This window comes from Saimiri boliviensis, chromosome 4, assembly GCF_048565385.1.
Source record: "Saimiri boliviensis isolate mSaiBol1 chromosome 4, mSaiBol1.pri, whole genome shotgun sequence".
Taxonomy (NCBI): Eukaryota; Metazoa; Chordata; class Mammalia; order Primates; family Cebidae; genus Saimiri; species Saimiri boliviensis.
Genome location: NC_133452.1, coordinates 111888820 through 111915585, shown reverse-complemented (window position 1 = coordinate 111915585; position 26766 = coordinate 111888820). Strand labels below are relative to the sequence as shown.

General features: G+C 37.1%; 1 protein-coding gene across 4 annotated transcripts in view; it reads right to left on the bottom strand.

Moving 5' to 3' along the window:
• FILIP1 (filamin A interacting protein 1) overlaps positions 1-26766 on the bottom strand; it is a 276138-nt gene that overhangs the window by 185300 nt on the left and 64072 nt on the right. Inside the window, exon 1 of one of the 4 annotated variants that reach the window (XM_010337081.3) lies at positions 19752-20223. The exons of the other annotated variants lie outside the window; for them this stretch is intronic. The gene's annotated coding sequence lies outside the window, so the exon portion shown is untranslated. Of the gene's footprint in view, positions 1-19751; positions 20224-26766 lie in introns of those variants that run through there. 4 annotated transcript variants of the gene reach the window in all.

Below are 26766 nucleotides of genomic sequence, written 5' to 3'. Positions count from 1 at the left end.
TTCCACCTTTTCTTGGTTAATAGTGTCCTATTATTAAACATCCATACTCTCTTTATTACCACCTCCTACTACCAGAGGACTGGAAGTGAAGGAGAAAGCAACCAGTAACTAGCCATATGTCGGACCCAACAATGGGTCTTGCTTCTTCCCTTGAAGAAGAGTCAGTGTATGAAACCAGGAACACAAAGAACTGAGATGCTGGTTCTTTTTTTCTTCCAGCAATGCTCGCCTGGGAGGTCTGCAGCTGACATGACAGCAGTGAGTGAGTTGTTCATTAGGTTCCCCAGGGCTTCCTTTTTCCATGAGGCTATTATATTCATTAGGTATTTAAAGAAGATATCAGACAAAAGTTTCCATATGGTTTGGATCTGTGCCCCCACTTGAATCTCATGTTAAATTGTAATCCCCAGTGTTGGAGGTGGTGCCTGGTGGGAGGTGATTGGATCATGAAGTTGGTGTCTCATTCATGGTTTAGTACTATCACCTTGGTACTGTCCTCCCAGTAGTGACTGAGTTCTCATGAGATCTGGTCGTTTAAAAGTATGTGGCACCAGTCAGGTGCGGTGGCTCATACCTGTAATCCCAGCACTTTGAGAGGCTGAGGTGGGTGGATCATGAGGTCAGAAGATCAAGACCATCCCGGCCAACATAGTGAAACACTATCTCTACTAAAAAAACAAAACAAAACAAAAACAAACAACTAGCCAGGCATGGTGGCGCTAGCCTGTAATCCCAGGTACTTGGGAGGCTGAGGCAGAGGAATTGCTTGAACCCAGGAGGTGGAGGTTGCAGTGAGCCAAGATCGCTCCACTGCACCCCAGCCTGGCAACAGAGCAAGACTCCATCACAAAAAAAAAAAAAAGTGTGTGACACCTTCTCCCCCTTCTCTCCTGCCTGGCAATGTGACATGTCTGATCCCCCTTCAGCTTCCCCCATGATTGTAAATTTCCTGAGGCTTCCCCAAGAGCCAAGCAGATACTAGCATCATGTTTCCTGTAAAGCCTGCTGAACAGTGAGCCAATTAAACCTCATTTCTTTATAAATTACCAAGTCACAGGTATGTCTTTACAGCAATGTGAGAATGGACTAACACAGGTTTAACTGATCTTTAACTTAAAGTGAGTATAATTAAAAATTTTCAATAAAATATATCTTAAATATAAATCAATGTTTATTTGAATTATAAATCATACATAATCTGGGCTGGTCAGTGAAGTAGTTCCAGAGACACAAGTGAAGATTGAAGATTTGTTCTAAGAGCAGTTAGCCTTCCACAAGGAAATATTTATTTTGTAACCCTAACTAATCCCTGCCAGAGAGCAATCTGGCAGGAAATAAGGGATGCTCAATTCCTCTCCTGAAATCAGCTCACAGTCCTGGTTGTACTTGTGATAGCAACCCATCATCCATTGTTCCACCATTCCCTACAGAGACAGCACAGCATCTTATATTATGATGATGTTGTTATTAAAACAATACAAAATCTTTCTGAGGTTTAAAAAGTTAAAAAGACTCTAAATATGGCTTACAATTTTTACTCTGATAATATCTTTGTGGGTAGATTTTTAAATTTCATAGTGAATTTTGTATACAAATCAAAACTATCAAGTATTAGAAAATCTATTAGGGAGAAATTATTTTATGAGCCTCACCTAGTTCTGTAAAAATCTACATATCCGAGATTTTAGACAAGCCCAAATTTTAGTTGACAAGAGGTTAGATAATGTCTCAGGGAAGAATTCAAAAAGCAGCATGACTGTATTCATAAAATTGGAATGATAATAATCATCCCATGCACATAAAGCATTTAGCACAGTTCCTGATATGGTAAGAAGCACTCAGTAAAAGTAACTACTATTATCTGTCATTTATTTTATTTCTAAAGTCAATAGCTGTAATAGCTATATTAAAAGTAACATTGGCCAGGTGCTGTGGCTCACGGCTGTACTTTGTGTGGTCTGCACTTTGGAAGGCCAAGGCGGACAGATCACTTGAGTTTAAGAGTTCAAGACCAGCCTGGCCAAGATGGTGAAACCCCATCTCTATTAAAAACACAAAAATTAGCCAGGCGTGGTGGCAAATGCCTATAATTCCAGCTACTCAGGAGGCTGAGGCAGAATGACTTGAACCTGGGAGGCAGAGGTTGCCGTGAGCCAAGATCACGCCACTGCACTCTAGACTAGGCAACAGAGTGAGACTGTCTCAAAAAAAAAAAAAAAAAAAGAAAGAAAGAAAGAAAGAAAAGAAAAGAAAAAAAAAGCAACAATAATGATCATCATATTCACCCAACAGCTTACAGATTGAGTCTCATTGGTATCATGATTCCTAATTTGTCATTCAGTTTAACTGGGATTTAGGTGACCCTGGGAAATTGCTTCTACAGTCAGGTCCAGATCACACAAAACATAAGAGATTATACCTTCAGTTTAATAAGTTGCAACATTCAGTTGGTAAGAACAAAACAGAACAAACAAGTCAACCATAATTTTTTTTTTTTTTTTTTTTTGAGACAGAGTTTTGCTCTTGTTACCCAGGCTGGAGTGCAATGGTGTGATCTCGGCTCACCGCAACCTCCGACTCCTGGGTTCAAGCAATTCTCCTGCCTCAACCTCCCAAGTAGCTGAGACTACAGGCATGTGCCACCATGCCCAGGTAAGTTTTGTATTTTTAGTAGAGGCGGGGTTTCACCATGTTGACCAGGATGGTCTTGATCTCTTGACCTCATGATCCACCCGCCTCGGCCTCCCAAAGTGCTGGGATTATAAGCATGAGCCACCGCGCCTGGCAGTCAACCACTATTAATAAAGAAATTAAGCTGAGTTAAAGAAAGTAATTACACATTGAAATTCTGCAGAACTTTGTCAGGAGTATTTAGAAAAATGGTACCCAATCCATTCCACATGCATATTTTACATGCCCATTTATAACTCTCCTTTTAAGTTAAGCTGTTGCTCCAATGCACTTATGAAACATTTCTGGAATTTAGCTGAGGACTTTATATAATCAAGATTCTGGCCTTTTCTTAGTATATTGAGCATCATTTACAACCCTTGTACTCACACCATGTTCTTTCTGTTTCTGAGCATAGCAGACACTATTCCTCCTTACAGCACCAAATTCCAAAATGGAAAACAAATGTTAAAACCTAGGAAGAGTCATGAGAGACCATCCTCCTGCTCCCTAGTGTTTGGTTTGACCTCCTCATTGAATGTTAATTTGTTCTTCGAACTCTGCTATTATATAACCATATAGAAGAAATGTTAGGTCCTTCCTCCAAAGCAGCTCTTTCTCAGAGAATGATTGGCATTATCAGTTTTAACTGGAAATTGATAATACATCTTGAGATCAAAGGTTAATTACTGGTTTAAAAAAATTTCCCCTGTGAATACTAACCTTTTCTATAACATTAATAAAAGTCCCTTGATTTGTGTAGCTTTCACGTATATTAATGTTGAAAGATGTTCTAAGATGGACTGAAGCAGAAGAAATAAAAGAGAAAGGGTTCTTGCATGACCTCACTTATATCTGGAATCTAATAAAGTTTAAATCACAGAAACAGAGAGTAAAATGATGGTTACCAGAGGCATGGAGTAGGGGAGAGGAAGGGAATGGCGAGTTGTTGATTAAAGGGTACAAAATTTCAGGTAGACAAGAAGAATAAGTTTTGAAATCTATGTCACAGCAGAATGACGACAATCAATAGTAGTCATTGTAGTAGAAACATATAGCATTATATATTTCAAAATAAGAGTAAATTTCAAATGTCTCACTATAAAAAATGATAGTGATAAATGTTAATTAGCCTGATTTAATCATGCCACACTGTATACATATATCAAAACATCACATTATACCCCATAGATGTATATAATTATAATTTATCAATCAATATTAATAATTTTAAAAATTTTAAATAGCTAAAAAAATAAGTGAAAAGGAAAAAAAAACTCAAAAAAAAAGGAAACAAAAGATAATAAGGAATAAGCTTGGAAAACATGGGAAGTTGAGTACAAGGCCTAATGGAGAGGGCTCTCATGTGATGCAGGGAGCCAATGTTTGTACATATCCAGGCCTGAACCCAGAGATAAAGGGAAGAGGGGGAAACAATTCCCACAATTCACAGTGTGATTATGTCGGGGAGACTACAAGAGATAATAGGAAACAAGGATATGAGAATATCATTGGCTAGACTGTTTAAAGAAAAGGGGGCTACAAATAGACAATGTGAAGAATTCATTGAATAATATACTGATTGTTACATTTCTGGGTCTGATAATCATCAAACAGAAGTTGGAAATAGAGCATAGTTGTTGCTATTATTTACACTAACACTGCAATTAACAGATTTAAATATGATGCTTGTGCTCACTCCTCTTTACCTGTGGGTATGAGTGAAGTAAAGAGATTTCATTCACTTGTGCCCAACATATAAAAACAAAAGGACAACTGATGTGACAGAACACTACTGCTCATCTCAGTACATTCTTTGCAGGATCAAACAGCAAAAGATGATTTAGATGATCAGCTTGCCTTAAAATGCTTAATGCTTAGCTTTATTTGGGGTAATGTTTTAGGAGTGGCTTCTTCCAAAGGAGGGCTTCCCCAGGAGAAAGCAGAAAAATTTTGGCACATAAGATCTTGAGTGAGATTTCACTCACATCGCTGCTCCCTACCCATTCACAAAATGACCCAGCTGGCAGTGTAGTAAGAAGCAGCTGAGAATCATTTACCACCTTCACAGGACACCTCATATACACTACTCTATAACCGGAGCTTAGGTTGGCACCAGCCTCTCTCCATCCCCCAGAGTAACAGGCAGGATTGATGGGTAGTGAGCTGCTGAAAAGCTCAACATCTGGTGGTGCCAGAGACATGATGAAACAGAGAAATCATGAGCTCTTATACAACAGATATCTTGGGTGGTGGTGTTCTGGATTCTATGAAGATATGTGCCACAGCACTGTGGTTTGTCTATGAATTCATACATCTATTTTATTCTGTCAAACTTTCAGCTTCATCATCTTTCATTAAAAGAGGTTGGAGTCAATTATCTTTTAGCATCTACCAGTATCTACAAATACTATAGTAAATCAATTTTTTCAGAGTATTTCTTGCCCAAAAATGTTTAACCCTAATGAGCCTGAACAATTTTATTCTAGGTAATGATCAATGGCAAAGAGTTGTTTGGTGCAATGCCACATTTCATCCACCTGCTCCTTAGTCTCTCACCCTCATGATCTAGTCATAAATGTGTCAATTTTTGGCTATCAGTTTACTCTTTAATAATAATATCACTAAGGAAATAAGTTGCTATCAAGATGTACTTGACACTTAAGGATTATGCAGCCTTGCTTTAACAACTCTATTCTAACACAGTCCTACCTAGGAAATCCTATCAAGCAACTGAGAAAGAAATTTATTGGCTATTTCTTCACGTAAGAGTCACTAGGTCTGCCAAATTTTTAGAATTCAGTAGATTTGAGAACAATAGGAGGAAGAAAAAAAAAGTACTCTCAAAAGCACTGCATGTGTTTAGCTTTTTTTATTTCTTAAAATGGAAATATCCTTATTTTTTTTTCTGATTATAAGGATTTTTGCCACATACTGTTGAATTGCTTTTCCGGAAACTTTTCCAGTTGGTTTTCCCACCAGCAATATATAGTATCAATTTCCTCATACCGTCACCATACTGGGTATTGAATTTTTTGTCTTCGTCAATGTACTGGTTGAAATAATACATCTTCTTTTAGTTGAATTTTTAATTATCAGTAAGGTTAAATAGTTTTTCACATATTTATTCCAAATTATTTATGTCATTTATCAATTTTTCTATTGTGTCTCTTTTTCTATTTTCATTTAAAAGAGTCTTGGCTGGGTATGGTAGCTCATGCCTGTAATCCTAGCACTTTGGGAGGCTGAAGCCAGTGGATCAACTGAGGTCAGGAGTTTGAGACCAGCCAGGTCAACATGGTGAAACCCCATCTCTACTAATAATACAAAAAATAGCCTGGTGGGGTGGCACATGCCTGCAATCCCAGCTACTTGGGAGGCTAAGGCATGAGAATTGTTTGAACCCAAGAGGTGGAGGTTGCAGTGAGCAGAGATTGTGCCACTGCACTCCAGCCTGGGCAACAGAGTAAAACTGTGTCTCAAAAAAAAAAAAAAAAAGAATCTTTATGTTAAGGACATTTGTTCCTGGTTATTTTGGTCACAAGTTGCTGTTTGAATTTTAACTTTTTCATGATGGTTATATGATTTTTTTTTCCGTGTAAAAGTTTTTATTCAGTTTTTATGGAACCAAATGTTTTAGTCTTATATTTTACTGGCTTTTTGTCTTTCTTAGGAAAGTCTTCCCAGCCTACATAGGTTTAAAAATTTTTTTTGTTGGTATTTTACCTTCAGTTTTTTAGACTTAAATTTCTGGTCCATCTAGTACATACTTTAGTGTAAGTTGTAACAGAAATTTAATTTCATTTTTTTCCAGTTATTTCAACCCTGTTAATTGAATAATTCATATTTTCAGTACAGATTTAAAATCTCTTTTTCATAATGCTACATTTGTATTATGAAATGTACACCATTTTTATAGATGTATACTTTTCTGGACCTTCTACTATTTTCCCTGGATCTCCTCATCTGATATGAACTGATTTGGATACCACCTCCAAAGTGTTTTAATTAATATGGGTTCAAGATTCTTTTTTTTTTTTTTTTTTAAGAGACAGAGTCTTACTCTCTTGCCCAGGCTAGACTTGAACTCCTGGGCTCAATCAATCCTCCCACTTCAGCCTCCACTGTGCCTGGCTCAAAATTCATTTTAATATGTGGTAAGGCAATTCTCCAACATGTGCTTCAAAAACGTTCTGGCTACGACCTAAGTTTATTGCCTCAGCAGCCATTAGGCACTTGGAGTGTTGAATATATGCAAGTATTTTTTCAAAGTGCACAAACTTGTAAAAGTCCTAAAGCAAATATTTTTATAGGAAGCATTCATCATCTGTTTTTAGACATATTGAGAGTGGTCACTGTTTAGAAAAAAATACTCAGCAATGTGGTTTGAGGGTCAAGAATTAGCCCGCAAGAGGCTTCTTTGCCTGCCTCATTATGGCCACTAAAGATTTAACTATGATGGACATATATGTATACAGCAGAGCCTCTTCATCACATATTTTTTAAAACACTAAAATTGTCATTTAAGTGAAAGAATGCAACTCACTAATTCCACACTATTTGTAGAGCAATGTAGACTTGTTTTAACAAATCAGATATTTGAGCTTTTCAGTAACACTCATGTCTGATGCATTCCCTTAGACCTTGTTTGTCAGGCCCTGACTTGTCTTCAGCCTCTACAGTTCCCTTTCCCACAGCGAGAATCAGTTTATACTGTCTCTGGACCAATCACTGACCATCCAAAACCAGGTGAGTGGCCCTACTTCTGTAGTCCCACTAAACCATTTACCCACTAGTCATTTGGTGTTGAAATTGCCATTGTTTTATCTATAACTCCTGTTAGAGAGCAGAGATAAGATAACATTCACCATAGTATCCCAATCCCTAGCTCAGTTCCTGGAACACATGAGTCTCCAAAAGTATTTGGTGAATGAGTACACTATTCTTACTAAATGTCAAACAGGAGAGACACAAAGAACTCTAGGCCAGTACTAGGATTTAGCATCCTCTTAGTTGTTTTGGCATTGTATGACAATGTTGACATCTCACTCACAGTCTTTAGGACTGTTCCTCCTCCACAGCTATCCTGTTCCTGATTCCCATCTCCCTGCTCTCCTTCCTGCTCCTGCTGACAAGCTTGCCCAAATGTGGACTGACTCCCTGCCTGTGTCAGAATGCAGGCATCCTTTATCTGCCTGCCAGGATAACCCATAACTGCATGTTAGACCTTCAGATGCCAGCTGCTAGCTTGAACCACTCTACCATCTGATGCCACACCATTTAGAGCCTATATTCTCCAGTTCAGCATCAATCCAGCCGCTCTTTCAGTTACAAAGCATGGGCCTTGTGTGTGTAAGCCCCAGGGCTCAAATGAATACTTCAAGATGAATAGACTGAGTGGACCTCATTCTGTAATCATGTGCTTTCTCACAGACCAAATCCTTCTAAATTCTCACACAATAATAGTGAGAGTGCTGTTGAAATTCAACTCCTATGAAAAAGTTATCTTGGAAGAGAAATTGAAATAATAATATAACCCAGATATAATTCAAATTGGATGATTCTAATCTTTCACTAATACTATGTAGTAAAACAAGAACTCCATTTTTCCCCCCAATCTTTCTCTCAAAAGGACAAAATTCTTCACTTTTTGAGAAACCACAGGCCACTTTTATCTGGATTTCCCCCTTGTCCTCTTCTCTGAGTTCAGCATTTCACGTGCTCATTTTGGTGAGATTCCATCCAAATACATCACCAGGAACACATGTGTTCCACTGGGACTTTATTCCCTGGAAGACGTGAATGGTGATGTAAATAATGGCATCATTGGAATTTGGAATAAGTGATACGAGAAAGAAATAAGGTGAAATAAGGCAAAATCAAGCAATTACACTCAATATATCCTTTTGGAGTAATGTAGATAGTATTGATGGTAATAGAAAAATCCAATGGTATTTATCAGCTGGAACTGTCAGCAGAAACATTAATTAAATGGCAGCTGTTGCTTTACCACTCGTAGAGGAGTGGAGCAATACTAACTCCAAAATAGATTTCCAAGGATAGGAGTGTTTCCAGCTAATGAACTACAGCCTGGTTGTGGTTTTGGGTTAGTAGTTGCAATTAGACTTTTGTCAATAGCTATGTTTATGTCGCTGTATTTTAAATAAAGAATTCTAGACAGTTAATGAAAGTATTTATGCTATTAGAGCTACTAAGTCCAGCTCCCACTCAGTTATGAATTGGTTATTCTGTGATACTCTAATGAATACCTAAAACATTTATTTATTTTTAGTTAATATTGTTAGAAAAGCAATACATGACCATAAAGGTTTAGAAAAAAACTAAGAAGCAGAGAAATAATCACCAATGGTCACTAATCGTTACTGTCCTGTTTATCAAGGAAAAATTATGTTCAATTCAATCAATGGAAACTGGTCATTAACATTTACTTTCTTAATTTTGTGACATTTAATGGATTCAATGTAACAAACAGTTATGGAGTACATGTTTGGTGCAAGATGATTCTAAAAACAATGCCAAGCCATAACAGAATCTATTTATCACATTGAATTTTGAATTTACATGTAAATATATGTCAGAAAAACCATAAGAATCTTTCACTTTTTGTTTGCTTTCTATTGCTTAGAAAAACCTGTGCTACAGTATTTGTTATTGGTGATTTTCATCTTAGTAAAGTTCATTTTGCCAGACAACACACATAAGTTTTCCTCTAGGTGTGAAGGAACGTGTTCTGTAGAATTTCAAACTTACAGAATCAATCAGAAAATTAATTCCATACATGTTGCCTAAAAACGCAGATTTTAAAAGTTCTTCAGAGTTCATTAACACACTGACCTGTTGGTTTTACAGGATAGAGCAGCTTGTTTCCAATGCACCTGCTGTATAGGAAAGCAAAGTGATTCATCCTTTCCTGTTGTTGCTGATAATTGTGAGAGAAGTTAGAGGGTGGCATAAAAGTCCAGACAGAGGAATCCAAGGAAAAATGGGGAACCCAGCCAAACTCACAAGACCAGTGGAAAAGTCAAAGATCCAAACACAATAGTAGAGTTTGTGTTTAGAACGTTGAGGGTAAAGTATGTGTGTCCAAAATTAGGCATAAAATATTATACTGGTCCCCAAGAGAAAGGAGAAAAGAAACAAAGTCACTGGGGGAAATAGAGTGTCATAAAAAAATCTTGAAGAGAAAGTCTCCAATTGGGCCACTCATTGGGAAAACAGAGGGGAAGGCAAGGACCCAATCTCTAGCCAAGCAAAAAGCCCAGTTAGCAGGAACTAAAGGTACCATATCCAGCTCCATCAGGACCCCTCATGCTGAAATGAAGGAGCAGCTGCCATTCAACACCTTATATTTTCAGAGTGGGCTCCAGAATAGCAAAGTGATTAAGAGCTTACAAGCACAGGCTGGTAAGTCCAATTGCCTGGACTCATCCCAGACTTGCCACCTGCTTGCTGGGGGATGGGGAGAGGATGGACAATTCTCTCAGCCTCCTTATCTGTAAAATATAGAGTACATGCATATCTGCCGCATGAAACTGTTAGTGCCTAACATATAGAAAGCTTTCATTAAGTATTAGCTACTTTATTGTTTATTATGATTGTGTGATAGAAAAAAAGCAATAGACTGGGGCTCAGGGGAACTGCTTTATTTGCTTGTGACATAAACCCAGTCACTTCAAGGTGTGGAAAGTGTCCACTCCCAAGGGTTGAGTGAGCACAGTTCCAAATTCAATTCTACCTGCAGAGGACTTCGTAACTGGAGCTGACTTACTTCTCATTCTAGTGCTATCTTCTTTAAAATGATGAGGTGGCACTCATCATATCTGGTCCTTGCTTTACTTCTTTTTCCACCTATATGACTCTTCTACAGAACAGAGGTGCAGTAATAGAAATTGATCCAGAAAGTAATCAAAGATTCTTGAGTCAAAATCTTAAAAGTAAAGTCAGGAGCCGGGTGCGGTGGCTCAAGCCTGTAATCCCAGCACTTTGGGAGGCCGAGGCGGGTGGGTCACAAGGTCAAGAGATCGAGACCATCCTGGTCAACATGGTGAAACCCCGTCTCTACTAAAAATACTAAAAATTAGCTAGGCATGGTGGCGTGTGCCTGTAATCCCAGCTACTCAGGAGGCTTAGGCAGGAGAATTGCCTGAACCCAGGAGGCGGAGGTTGCAGTGAGCCGAGATCGCGCCATTGCACTCCAGCCTGAGCAACAAGAGCGAAACTCCGTCTCAAAAAAAAAAAAAAAAAAAGTAAAGTCAGGCAACGATCCTGAGGGTCAGTTCTCTTTAGACAGGAACACAGCCACTGCAAGGTGTGAAAAGTGCCCACTACCAAGGGCTGAGTAAGCATAGTTCCAAACTCAATTCTACCTGCAGAGGACTTTGTAACTTGACCAAGTGACTTCTCATTCTAGTACCATCTTCTTTAAAATGATAAGGTGGTATTCATCATTTTAAAGTATTATCTTTTAAAGTATTGTCTTTAAAATGATTGTGATAACTGGTTCTCAATATCAGATGAAAATTAAAATCACATAAAAGCTTACAACATAGGCCAATGCTTAGGCACTCTCTCAGGCCAACTTAAATCAGAAGCTCTGGGATCACAGACCAGGCATCTGCATTTTTAAAGCACCCTGGATCACTTTGATGCATGGGGAGTTTACTGCAAAGAAATCAAGAGATGTTATGTCAAGAAAACAGACAGCCTTCATGAAACATAATACATCTCTGCCTTTACTTCTTTTTCATTGGCTTGGATTAAACAGGTATGTGTCACACAGCAAACAGTACATTTGCTTCAGGAATATCTTTAGCCTGTCAGATGAGTAGCAGTGTAAGTCCTGTGCTATTAACCAATAATGAATGTAGTGTTTTGGGGAGGGGGAGTTGGGGTGTGATAGCACAGTTGTGACAAGCTACTGTTTCAATTTATTAGAATAGAATTTCTCAGAAGGTGGAGATTTATTCTGTCACACGTGTTCATCCCATATAAAACATTCACCTTCCTGGGATATTCAATCCCATTACCTGGGATATGTGATACCCTGGAAAAGTTGAGGCTTTATGTCCATTGGCATAAGAGAAAGCAAAGCATTATCTGCTCCATCAAAGTTTTATTAGAATTGCTCTCCTTTCACTTCAGACAACCTGAAAGTTAAATGACAGAAATGCAAATAGAAACTCAAAAGTTTCAACTATTTCCAAATGGTCAGACATTTGGACATCATGCAGGCAAATAAAGATAAAAGAATTAAATAAAATATCCAATAAAACATGCCACTACTCTACAGTAGCACACCACTGGCTGAAAAATGTCAGGTAATGTTTCTTAAACTATAGTAAACTCTCTGTTTTGTTTTGTTTTTTGATGGAATGTTATGCTGCCAGAATAACAACTCACTACCAAAACAAAGTCATTCAGAACCAATAAGAAGCCTTTATATGGCACACCTTCTACCTGCTTCCTCACTGCCTCCTGACGAACATACACACACACAGAGACATACACACAGACACACACACACACACACACACACACACTTCACCGAAGGTTTCTTGAAGAAGTATTGCTTCCAACAACAGGAATAAGGATTTTGTAGAACTCCCTCTTGAACCTACTTCACAAACTAAATGTTTATGACCAAGGCAGAGAATAGCGACACATTCAAAGTTTACAATAGAAGATAGGGCCCTAAGTTGTCAATAGGAGCAACAGCAGACCAAAGTCCCAACAGTGTCAAAGGATATATTATAAAATTAACAGCTCCATAGCACCCTCTTCTTGGGAATCAACACAGTAGTGTGGAAACCAAGAACCACATTGCCCCATCAATAACTGGAAGAATCACTTCTGCATCTCTGCCCCAGGCCTAGCTCTTCCAGGGTGCCCCACCTCTACTGGCCATCAAAGCTTCTGATTCCACTTTGGGATCCTGGAAAAGAGCCTCTGTTGGCTTTCTGACCCTAAATCTCTATTCTTTGCTATTTGTGAATCTTTTCATGCTGTAGGGGCAGCTGTTAACCTGCAGTGTCACATTCTACATGTTTCATCAAAACATCTCATAGTCATCTAGGTGAAGATGTGCCATAAACAATTGCCTGAATTTTAAAAAGTGGTTGAAAATACAGAGTAGATAAGGTCAAATTGCCTGAATTTGAATTTTAAATCTACTACTGGGTAAGTTATTTAACATTTATAAACCTCATTTTCCTAATCTGTAAAATACCAATAAAAATAGTACCTCATACGGTTGTTGTGAGAAGCAAATAAAATTATCCCTGTAAAAGGGCACAATTTCTGGCACACAGTAATCTTCTCAAGTATATGCTAGTTATTACTATCATTTTATATAGTAGATATACTATCCATGTCATATATTATATAGATAATATATATTACATGTAGCTATTATTATTATCTATGGAATGAACAGAATGTAGAAGGTGGGGATGTCTTATCAAAAGTTGAGGGGCCCCTGGGCAGTGAACGCTACCAATGCAGCTGGCTTCCTTAAAGACCAGAACAAACAACAGGCTATGGCCAAACCAGTTGGTTTGATGGTATCCAAACCAGAAGATGATATCTATCAACAGAGCACGTGAAAGCTAAGCTTCTATGTAAGGCCACTCCCTGATTCAAATACCAGGCTGCTCTTCAAGCATGTGTCACTTACTAAACAGTTAATGAAACACAAAGAGCCTTGAATACCTTCAGTGTCACATTTCAAGACTTATAGAATTAGGAAAAATCTCAGCTGGCAAAACTCTTCCTGGCTTGCCCTGATGAGCAGACCCTCTTTGTTTTCCATTAGTGTGTGTTGTCGTCACAGTAACTACAGGGCTCCAAATACAGGCACAGGGCATCATTTCCTCATGTGCACTTAGGCTGCCACACTGAAATGGCATTATGAAATTAGCAATGCCTCTTCCTTTCCTGTTGTGCTTGGTACCAGAGGCAAGGCCTAAAATGAGTTACTGAAGACATAAATATATGAAAGAAAAAGAATGTTTATTTATTCCCATTACTGTGTCATCTATGACTCATGTGTGTGTATGTGCACGTGTGTGTGTGCGTGTGTGTGTGTGTGTGTGTGTGAAAACCTAATTTTTGCATAGATCTTTTAGATAAACAAGGGCAAGTTGGCAGTAATTCCATTGCTTGGTGGTGCCAGCAGTTCATCAAGACAATGGAGTCAATCACATCTTCTTTTGGCCTGAAATCTTTAGCAAATTATTTTTTAAAGAATGCATTTGGCCAACTCTGATGTGCCCATCTCATATCATTCTTACCCTTTTTCCTTACATTTTTTCTTACACCTTTTCCTTTTTTTATACCTTTTCCTTACAGAGATAAGCAGCAGATAATTCATTTCTTTAAAGTAACTTCAGAAGATTGCAGTTACAGTTCTTACAAAATCAAAAAAGACTACATTCAAGTGCAGACTTATAAGGTCCTTCATCAGTGAAGCAACATCATCGTTTCCGCAATGTTTTGGTCAAGGAGGTAGGCAACAGCATTTAAGGAAGCAAATAAAAACAGAAAAATCTTTAAACCTTAAGGGCTCAATTAAAATCAGATCACTTGAGATAAATTCTGCATTAGCTTTAAAAAATCTTTTTCGTTTGTCTTTCACAGGCCTCAAAAACACATAAATCATTCAATATTATGCACGTTGACACCATTTCCCAAAAATGGGAAAAAACCCAAACCTTCTTTTGATGTCTTAGGGTTGCTGTGGCTTAAACAAAGCCCTCAGAGACAGAGCAGCATGGGGATGCTGGTTTATGTTGTATTACTTCACTTCTGTGCTGGGAGTTTCTCAAGTTCTGCAATCAGCTGGTTAACAGCCAGTTAAACTGCTCAATTCAGGTTTGACTTTCTTTATTCTAAATTCTTCCACAATGGGCTGCCTGGTCTTTAAAATTAAACTGCCTCAGCTACTACCAGAGAAACGCATATTCTGCCTGTAGCCTTTCTCGGGAAATGGTCAGTCTATGCTTTAACTAAGGGAAAGCATATTCTGCCTGTAGCCAAAAGGCTGTATTATGGCTACAGGCAGAATATACTTTCCCTTAGTTAAAGTATAGACTGACCATTTAAGAAAAAAGAAAAATATAATCCAATATACTTTCCTGTGGTTCCTGTATTTTTGCCCTACTACCACTATAATGTATTCTGCAAAGCCAGGAAAAGTTATTTCCTTCTTTTCTTTATTTTACTTTTTCTTCCTTTGATTGCTAATTTCTTTCCACACAAAGTTTTCATTAGAGAATGACAATTTTAAAATTCATTTTGCCTCATCTTTTAAATACTTATCCTTTCAATTGGGAAAAATAAAGTAAAATTGACAGATTTAAACCTTATCTGTCCTGTATAAGGTTTGTTGCCACTAAAGCTGCTAAGAAACTTCCCTTCTTCTAAGGGTGCTTTATATGTTTTTGTAAAGTATACAGAATATCAAGTAGAATACACATACACATACATATTATGAGATAACATTTTTTGTTTGTCTTGGAATGTACTTTTCTTTTCATATTTAAGACAAATGAATAGGATTAAGAGCAATGAATAGCAAGAATTCATTTCCATTTGGTAAAATTAAAGTTAGCTTAAGATGACCTTTTTTGGTCTTTTTATTTTTATCTGTTACTAGGCTAGTAAAACAAAACAAATCATCTAAGAAATAAAAAATGATAAATTTAATAATAATGTGTCTTTGCATGGAGGAGAGTCTTCATTACTGTACATTACCCAGTGTAGTCGGCTATAAAAAAGACACCCAAGCACTATGTATAAACATACTTTATCTCCAAGTGCAAATATAGAAACCATAGAACAGTCTGTGCTGTGGGTGATTTCCTATCCTTTTTAGTAATGGTTCTATAAGACAGCAGACTGCTGAGTGATAAGGAGACTTTGAAACATAAATTCCATACTAAATTATTGGCTGCCGTTCAAATTGTGTCTGCTTAGAGTACCCAGCAGCAAAGTATGTCCCAAGCAAGATTCCAAACTTAAATACTACATTCTCCTGTCTTTCCTATGAACTATGAAGTTGAGATCAAAAACTATCTGCATCCAAGAATTTTGTATGCAACAAAGATTAAAGTAAGCAAATAACTACATTTAAGGTGTAAGAAAGCCACACTGCCTTAAATTTATTGAGGAATAAATTATAAACTATAGATATTATAAGTCATTTAATGTTCAAAACAACTTTATAAGGAAATAGCATTATTACCCTCATTTTACATATGAAGAAACTGAGGCACAGAGATCAATTTGACGAAGGTCACCTTGAGCTGAAATCTGAACCCAGGCTATCTGGCTTACTCACTCATGCTACTAACCTTTTCTGATTCCTCTTCCATGAACATAACTCTGGTTATATCTTGAACTCAAACTTAAGGAATCAAAATGTATTTTATTAACTTATCTTTTTTTCTATTGCTATATATATTTAAAATAATGTAAAAACAAATTTATACTGCAGGCTTTTAGATGTCATTTTTCTAATAAATTGTTACCAATCTTTTTTCTCTTAAATCTCCTGTTGAAATAAATTTCAACAAGAGCTTGCCCCCTCACTTCTCCTAGTGCTACCTTTCTAAAACCCACATGTTTAAAAAAGAAAGATTAGATAAAAGAATGAGAATATGGATTAAACAAACTGTAAAATTGTGTATCTTAAAGCACCTGCTTTATGAAGAAATGCTCATCCGGCAAAGAGGAAAACACAGGTAGCATTATTTAGACTGGGTAAACCCCAAAGTTTCACTTCTAAATAATAAGTAAAAATTATAATCACAAGGAAACCAGTGCTTAATGAATATATTAAATATTTTAGAAATTTCATTGGAAAATTCCAAAGAGTTTCTTACTAGGTATCCATTTAAAAGAGCAAATTTCCCCACTTTGACCATCTTAAAATATAAAGAGAATGTTTTTCTTTTGCTGGATACAGAACAAATTGCTTTAAAAGTATGATTCTTGCTTTATCTCACCCAGTAAGGCCACAATTTTCACGAGCAATTAACGATAATACTGAAAAATGTCTCTTTTTAAAAACACCAGAGAAAAAGAACAGAAAAAGGATCATAATGTATTTAAATGTTTTCTTGTTCAAAGCCAGATTCTAATTCATGACCCACAAAGAGAAGAAGCCATGATTTAAATGAATTGCACCAAAAGTAACTTTAACTAGAATCTGGCACCAAAAGATGATAAAAGTATATAAGTTACAGTATTTAGAGGTCTAGGTAGATACACAGGATGTGTGTGTGTGTGTGTGTGTGTGCATATATAAATACAGTCCAGTCCTATCTCCCCTTTCTATTTTATTCCTGAGAGATACAACACCATTTCCTCAATCAGGTACATGAGTGTAGTTAAAAGTGTTCATAACATTTCTGCACATGGTAAAACCATGAAGACTTTCCTTGAGAAATTTCTGAAGTAAAAAGCTATTAACTTCAGTTGCTTTTCTCAATTTTATACTTATCCATACTTTCTCATGTACTTATCATCAGATATCTAGAGCCAAAAATGTGAATGGAACACCCACAATGTGCCTGGGGCTGAGAAGCTCCAAAGCCAAGTGATGCTTAGGATACTATCTTGCACCTAATAGATGTCATAAAATTGTTGTGACTATAAAAAGGCAAACCCTACTTAAAAGTACCCTAATTATAACAGAGCACCAAACTGTCTAAACTTAGAAAGAATCACTTTTAAAATGTATGGTCTAGAAAATCAAATTGTCTAAACTTAGAAAGAATCACTTTTAAAATGTATGGTCCAGAAAGTAGAAGACCCTCATCTGGGTCTTAAAGAGTACACGAGGTTTCTACAGGACCAGAGAGTAAATGTCTTCCATGCAGAGAGAATAACATGAGCAAAGCTGGGGCACTGAAATGTTCACTGTGTATGTGCTTGGAGAATGGGCCACAATCTGAAATACCTGAAGCAGAGGGACCTTGTTGTTGAGTCATGGTAGTGAGACTGGAAAAGTTAAGTAGGTGCCAGATGATGGAAGGTTTTCAAAATACCCCAGCCTAGGTGTTTGGCAGCAACTAGAAGTCCCAGCAGATAACTAAAGAGTAGATAGGCAAACATAGCAAAGCTTTAGTAAAACCAATCTTGTGGTCATGGGCAGGATGATTTGGATGGCAACAAGGAGTAGGAGGGAGTAGCATTTTTACAATCCAAACCAGGGTGAAGAAAGCAGGCATTCGTGTGGTGGAAGACATGGCAATGGAATCTGAAAGCTTTTATGGTAAAGGGGAAAGGGATGGTTCCAAAATGTCATAGAACTATGAACTTGAATGGATAGGAGAACAGATCTGCATTGTCATGGAGAGCCTGATTCTTCATACAGTGGAGGAAACCATGTGGTTTAGTCTGAGCTGAGTTGTTCTTGATTCTCAAGAATAAATTTACAGCAATGAAGACAATTAATGATACGAACAATTCACTTCATCAGCAAACATGACTTTCACACAGGGCCAACTGCTGCACTTAACGTCACACTGTCCCACTAACTCCAAAAGAAAGTACATGCCTAAAACTAATGGCAGATTTTGGCCTTACACATACATTTTTAAGCCAACAATGTGACCCTTCCTAGAATAAAAACAAGAAAAATGTAAAGCATTTAGTTCTGACTTTTCAAAACTCCTTCAGACAAAGCTATTTCATCTCTACTAAAGCACCAGGAGTTTCATTCTCTAACAGTACAGTTATCAGCATGCATTTGCACTATTATTCGTGCATATTCATTATATGTGATTAGCTTATTTATTGTATAATCAAGTAATCAGAATTACAAAACATAATATGTACTGAAATGGGTACCCTATTTCATTTTCCTAAGCATATGCTATATAAGCTTTAATTAGCTTTTCTTAAAAGAGGATCATTTTCCGAAAAGGCTGATATATTCTCATTTGTCAACAAATAATATGTTCAAAACTGGTTTTGGATAAATTATTTCTTTACGTTAAGAGAAGAGACTTAAAAATCCCTCTTAAAATGTGCTTCTATATCTTCTTTGATATTATCCTTAGATTAAAAATTTTATTCAAATCATCATGTTCATTTAGAGGAAAAATATTTTTATGCACATCTAGCCCAATTACAAACCACCAGATGTCAATACTAACTATATCACCAATGTACAGCCATAACTTGTCATATTCAACATGAAATTGGTCACTCTAAGCAATTCTGATTAATTGCATGACAACTCACGGAAGGGGAGACAAGGTGCCATCAGATGAAAGGAGGATTTCCTTCACACTATAGTAACCACATTCATATAAACATATATGCAACTTAAGAAAAATGTTTTCTAATTAATTAAGTTTTAAGAATCAGAATCTGTTATATCTAAATACAAGCATTACTTAATTTTTTTAAATACACAAATATCATTCTCTTGAGTAGTTATAGTCAACAACTGCAAGAGTAGTGATTTAATACCAGGCATATTTTATGCCCAGTCAGAAGCATTTGGGGTGACTCTAGTGTAACGAGGTCAGAACCAGCACAAGGTGTACCAGTGTAATCAGAGAATTAGGCAAAAGGAGATACAACAGCAGGTTTAAAAAGTACAGCAACACAAACACCATACGGGACTTTCCTCTCATTTACCACACAAGCTGCTTAGCTAGTTTCAGTAAATGAAAGTTATTTTACTTCCAGGGAAGATATCCTTTTCAATTCTAAGCCATCCCAATTGTGAAAGAAGATGGGAAACTGTCCTTTGTCGTATTTCTGTTACCTGTCGAAGAGCATTAACTTGGCAGAAATATTTTGATGGCCACTAAAACACCATAAAATTCTCTGTGTTTAAAAGGAATTGGTATAATTTTGAGGAAGAGATTATGTTTCTGACATCTTAAAAATAATTCACAATAGTTTATCATAATTTCTAAATGTGTTATCACATCGTAGAACAGGAAGAATCAAAGGAAACAGACAAAACAGAATCAGAGAGAACTCTCTTCTTGTGCAAACAGAAATTTCTTAAGAGTGTAAGTAGTTATTTATTTTGGTCTTACCTGACAGCAGCTCCTTTAATCAAAGGTGTGTCCTCTATGGAGGTAGTTTATCCTTTGAAGAACCCAGTGGCTTGTCTCACAGCCCAAGACAGACTCGAGTTCTGAAAAACTATCCAACCCAAAAGAATACAGAGGAAAAAGCTTTTCCCACTTTCTTTCCTAGGACTAGCCAATAGCTGAAGTCATGCAGGAAACAGAGCAGAGAGGGGGGAAAGCAGCTTCTTCTGCCTGAAATCCGGATCAGCAGAAATTGGAAGTTGTTGTATATCTCCCACACAGACTTTTGTTTAAAAGTTTTTTCAACTGTTGCTAGGTGTTGTTGGGTTCTGAGATTAGGTTTCTCCTCTTCTGCTCCCTTCACAACACTGTCAGAGCAATGACTATGTTGAGGAGCTGAGCTCGCGGGTGCTATATTTAACCAGTGTTCTCAGCAAGTCAAGCCTGTCAACAGCTGAGAAGTTTGGAGCTGGCTTTACTCGGTTCCTAGGCAGCTGGGTTATCAGTGGATACAGCACTGTTCACCCTGTAAAAGATTGCGGGAGAACCAGCAGACCCTTTTAAGGACTTCTGCTCATTTCACAGAGGTAATTCTTATTTGAAGCTCTTAACTACAGACTGAGATTTGGGACTTAGGTTTTAAAATGTGAAAAGAAACAGAGCAGCAGTTTTCCTGGGCAGAGCAATTTACTAATGCAATATTCTTCTCAATTAGGCTCTCTTAGATAAATGTTCTGAAATAAAAAATGCTTTTTAAAAGTGTATTATTTCTTCTACATAATGGGAGGTTTTTAAAAAGTGTATCACAACTGTCAGTTGTGAAAATGAGTATGAGATCACTTCCAAACAGCTTTTGACACTTGTGTGTTTCATTTATAGCTAGATCACATACCTAGGTATATCAGACTTTCGTTCAGCTATGTACCTGAATGTTATTAAAATAAAAATACCATAAAGGATGTCTATAACATTATGATTTTGAAAGGAGTAACATTAAGAAGGAAAATCTTAGAATTCTCACTCAGGTCATTCATTCAAAGTAACATCCAGTAAACACTCCAGGAAAACCAGGACATGAGATGCGCTCGTTGACAAACTTGCCTCATCACTAACGCTCAAGACTCCATAACATGAAGAATCTATCAAGATACTTTATGTGCTTCGTTCTATATATTAAAATGGTATGGATCTGCCGAGATCAAAACTTTGAAAAAAGTATTTGACTAGTTTTTGGGACTGTTTCACTAACAGCATATGTGAAATTAACAGGAAGGGGAACTGAGAGAGGTCCTTTTGGTCACAAGTAAAGTAAGAAGGGAAACACACAGACATACACAGAGTGAGAGAGACAGAGAGAGAGAGAGAGAGAGAGAGAGAGAGAAAACAAATAAACAAACATTATTGGTTAACAAACTAGAATACGGCCATGACAAAAATCTCACCAATACCATTAAAAAGATTGACCCTCTTCCTGAGATCAATTTATCAGATTAAAGAGACCCTCTTTTTGACATGCAAACTGAAGATGAAGCAAGGATGTAATATTTTAAGTGTTGCATACTTGCAATAAGTAGCTTATGTGCTGCATAACCCTGTTTCTCTGAGAAAGTTTGCCACTCCACACAGGAGTTTGTGTATGCCCTTCTTTTTAAAGAAATGACCCTCACTGGCTCAAACTATTCAAAAACATCTCAGTTCTTCTTACACTAAGTAGCACACTGATAGCATGCACCCTGCTCCCTTAATGTACTTACTACCATACACATGCAAAATTGCATTTGTTCAGATTCAGTCTCTCTGAGTCTGAGCCAACCTTGACTTAAAAAAAAAAAAAAAGACTTCTATTAAGATGAACAAGCTCTCATGTGAAATTAACTGACTTTTTTTGAGCACTAATGGATCTTTTAGAAACTTAATCTATTCACAGTCCCCAAAAGTGCATTCTAATAGAGGTAGAAAGTATGGAAGTGAAGTATGAGATAATTCAGAATCATCAGAACTTTTAAAAATTACAAAGGGTCCGGGCACAGTGGCTAACACCAGCACTTTGGGAGGCTAAAGTAGAAGGATCACCAGAGGAAATGAGTTCAAGGCCAGCCTGGGCAACACTGAAAAACCTTGTCTCTACAAAAAAATTAGCTGAGCATGGTAGTACATGCCTGTAGTCCCAGCTACTTGGGGAGCTGAAGTGAGATGATGGCTTGCGGCCAGTAGGTCAGGGGTGCTGTGAGCCATGATTGTGCGACTACACTCCAGCCAGGGCAACATGACCCTGTCTCAAAAAAAAAAAAAAAAAAAAAGTGGAAGGATTGGAGTGGGATACGGATAAATTACTGTTTGAAAAATACATACACGGCCCGGTGCGGTGGCTCAAGCCTGTAATCCCAGCACTTTGGGAGGCCGAGGCGGGTGGATCACAAGCTCAAGAGATCAAGACCATCCTGGTCAACAAGGTGAAATCCCATCTCTACTAAAAATACAAAAAGTTAGCTGGGCATGGTGGTGCGTGCCTGTAATCCCAGCTACTCAGGAGGCTGAGACAGGAGAATTGCCTGAACCCAGGAGGCGGGGGTTGCAGTGACCAAGATCGGGCCATTGCACTCCAGCCTGGGTACCAAGAGCGAAACTCAGTCTCAAAAAAAAAAAAAAGAAAAAGAAAAATACATACACTTCCCTCACACACACCAAATGCAACAGTCCCAGGTTAAACCCCACTAAAAACAACTCTGGGAATGTATCACTTCATCCTTTCTAAGAGTTCAATTTACAGATATCTCCAAAATAAAATGAAGCAAAGAATGGTAGCCAAATGTCGAGATAACTGAGGGGGAAAGCCTACTTTGCCTTTATGGCCAAAAAGGATAATAGATTTATTTCTTCTACAACTATCCACATAACTAAAGTTTTCAGTTTTGTTTTGTTTTGTTTTATGAAAACCTATTCCCCCAACATTTTTTTTAACCTTTGGATTAGCTGTCTATTGTTGCTATTAGTTTATATTTAAACAATGTGATGACAAGCCACAGCATACAGACTAATTCATAGAACTAGATATTGTTGCTACCATCAAATTATGTTCCTTAATTTTACTAAGCATATGTACATGACTGACTCAGTATTCTACAATAATCAGACTCTCTCTCTTTCTCTAACACACACACTCACACACACACACAGGCAATAAAGTAAATTTATTTTGAAGGCTTTTCCCCCTGGGAATGATTATTCAGACTAAAGCATTTCCGACATAATCTGCAGAGGAAGTGGTGCTGTAAGAACTATTAGAAATTTGTGTTTTGTATACAGTCAACAAGGAACTGCTGTTTCAACACATATTGTTAATATATTACCATTCAGCTGCATCCTTTCCCACAGCCCCAAGTGTGAACATTCTGAGAACCTCTGATAAACTTACAAGTAAAGCTGAACATCCCAATTTCAAAGATGAGTCAAGATGAAACATTCTAATAAGAAGACAGATTAATGCTATCAGGGAGTGGGAGGGAAGGCAAATAAATTAAGTAAGAGCACTGACCCATTATCTCTACACCCATCTCTAAAACCAAAATTTCCCACCTTGTTCATTTAAATAAGCATAGTGACTTTTAAATGCAAAAATAAGTGATTAAGTTATTTAATAAGATAGTTAAGTTCTTTATTATACCAATGAAAAGAAAAAGAGACATTTGCTCCAAAACAATGTTTACATTAATAATGTTTGGGGGTAATAGGTAGGTGGAATAAGGCAAGTTTCCAATCAGACATGCTCTGTTAACATATATTGCCTGACTCTGAGATGATGAATATAAGCTTACTGGTACCAGAGAATTTTTCAGTTTGTTTTTTTCTGGCTACCTAAGCACCATAGTAAGTGTTCAATAAATAAGAAAGACTGAATGAGTGAATAAACATATTAAAAAAGTAAGAAAAGACAAAACTATAGAGCATACAGAAATTGCTTCCAGACTCTATGGACACAGTTGGGTCATCATTAGATACATATAAAAAGGTTGTAGAAAGAAATTATTTGACTGTGAATTAATTATTTTGAATTTATTAAATTGTTGTTTTTGTTGTTGTTTGAGACAGAGTTTCACTACTCTGTCACCCAGATTGGAGTGCAGTGGTGCAATTTTGGTTCACTGCAACCTCCATCTCCCTGATCCAGGTGATTCTCCTGCCTCAGCCTCCCAAGTAGCTGGAACCACACGCCTGCGCCACCACTCCCGGCTAATTTTTTTTTTTTTTTTTTTGAGATGGAGTTTCGCTCTTGATACCCACGCTGGAGTGCATGGTGCGACCTCGGCTCACTGCAACCTCCTCCTCCTGGGTTCAGGCAATTCTCCTGCCTCAGCCTCCTGAGTAGCTGGGATTACAGGCACACGCCACCATGCCCAGCTAATTTTTTGTATTTTTAGTAGAGACGGGGTTTCACCATGTTGACCAGGATGGTCTCGATCTCTTGAGCTTGTGATCCACCTGTCTCGGCCTCCCAAAGTGCTGGAATTACAGGCGTGAGCCACCACGCCCTGCCTTTTTTTTTTTTAGTAGAGGCAGGGTTTCACCATGTTGGTCAGGCTCATCTGGAACTGCTGACCTCAAGTGATCTGCCCACCATGGTCTCCAAAAGTGAATTTGTTAAAATTTCAAAGGAAAGTAATAGATCTCAGAATAATAATAAAAATATCTATGACACATATACTATTAGCTAGACAGAGTTCTAAGGGCTTAACATATATTAACCCACTTAATTCTCACAATAACTTTATGAGATGGGTACTATTATCTCCCACACTTTATAGACAAGGAAACTGAAGCACAGAGATGTTAATAAGTTGGCCAAAAAGATTTAAAAATTCAAAAAAAGAAGGCTGGGCGTGGTGGCTCAAGCCTGTAATCCCAGCACTTTGGGAGGCCAAGGCTGGTGGATCACAAGGTCAAGAGATCAAGACCATCCTGGTCAACAAGGTGAAACCCCGTCTCTACTAAAAATACAAAAAATTAGCTGGGCATGATGGCACGTGCCTGTAATCCCAGCTACTCAGGAGGCTGAGGCAGGAGAATTGCCTGAACCCAGGAGGCGGAGGTTAAAGTGAGCTGAGATTGTGCCACTGCACTCCAGCCTGGGTAACAAGAGCAAAACTCCATCTCAAAAAAAAAAAAAAAACATTCAAAAAAAGAAATACAAAAAAAAAATTTTAAAAAGTTGGCCAAGGTCACATGCTGGTTGGTAAATAGCAGGACCAGAATTTGAACTAGTAAATCTGGTTCCAAAAATGTGTGTTCTTAACTACTGAACTGCCTCTTACATAGAATAGTCACAGTAGCCTGTTCTTATCAGTCACTGAAGGTTAAGGCATATGAACTTCACTATCCCTGAATATTTATACTTCTGACCAAAAAATGCATTTAAAATCCAACAACCTTGGTAGCAGATAGGAAAAAAAGATGGAATAATTCCATGATTAGCATAATAAAATAAAAACTCATTGGAACTGAAATCCCATTGAATACCAGAAAAGAAAAAATTGGACTGAAAAGAAGATAATTGCTTTAAGAAAAAGTCTATTTTTAAGCAAAGGATATGAGCTGTTCAGTATTGTTTCTAAAACAAGCTATGCATGATGTTTTATGATGAATGAAATTCTAAGATTACATTCTAAAAATATATTTTTGGTCTATGATTTGGTAAGCAATTTAAAAATGTTTTGGAGCTATGTGTTCTCAAAGATGTAACCAAAAACAAGAAAAAATAAAAGACAATGTAGGGGAAATCACACATTAGTGAGTTATTTGGAATCAACATGATATTGTATTATACTTGATATAATCAGCTTTTATGATTTAAAAATACTTGCATTTTCAATTAATCTAGCTATTCTTCTATTTAAATTTCATAATAATTTAAAAGAAACAGCACTAACACTTTGTTATAATAATATATACAGATATTCATAATATAATAAATACTTGTCCTGACAATTAATAAATAGTCACACCTACAAATATTCATAAAATATTAAATTATTTATTTTTCCAGTTGCTTCAGAAAAGAGAAAGACTGGGTTTTAAATAAATGAATAAGATAATATTTTGCTTTTGTCATAAATTAACCACTTATATGCATGTATTAGACATTAAAATTCCCATTTCTCTGTTTGTGTGCTTGGAAGTGGGTTGTTAGAACTTTATCCTAAAAATTGTTGTTTTTGGACATCCCATAAGCCAGCCACTAGAAGACAATCCTACTGGAACATGTCTAATCCTGAAAGTTATTTCAGAACCATATTTTACAGACACAGATCACAAGCATCCTACTTTTCAATAGGGTCAGAGAACCTTCTCCTGAGACTATTTCCTGCTTCCTTTCTTGTGCCAAAGTCATGATCTACTCTTGCTCAATATTCAATTCTTAGTTGTAATGGATGACTTTTAACACTTTCTTAGAAAGGGTTGGGACATTTACTCTCTAAGAAACAAATACAGAATCAGAAAGCCAGTGATTGTGCATAGAACCACACACAATAATGCATTTTTCTCCATAAAGCATATAGGTTTGTGTATAAACACTATATATACATTTAGAAAGACAGAGAGCGTTAACTCTGAAAAATGGGCTTTCTTAAAAACACAGAATTAAGATATCTGATTCTGGAGTAGGGTAAAGCTAGTTTAAGTCCAGAGTCCCTTATTTATTGTCTGTGTGAGCTTAGCAAATCATTTAATCTCTCTTAAGCCACTTTTACCTCTTCTATAAGTTTAATAAAATAATTTAAAATGATTCACTTCTTCCCTTTTGCAGTCATTGCCGAAGAGTAAGCAGCCAAAATGAAGTCCAATCCCTTTGGGACTTCTGACTCAAATAGAACTGTAAGAAGCATTTTAATTCACCTTCCCGCATTTGCAGAAATATTATATCTTCTCCTCTTTCCAAAGAGCTGGAACTGAAGTACAGTTTTAGTTCTATGCCTATGTGAAAGGATGATGAAGTTCGGATTGTGCAAGAACACTATGAAGG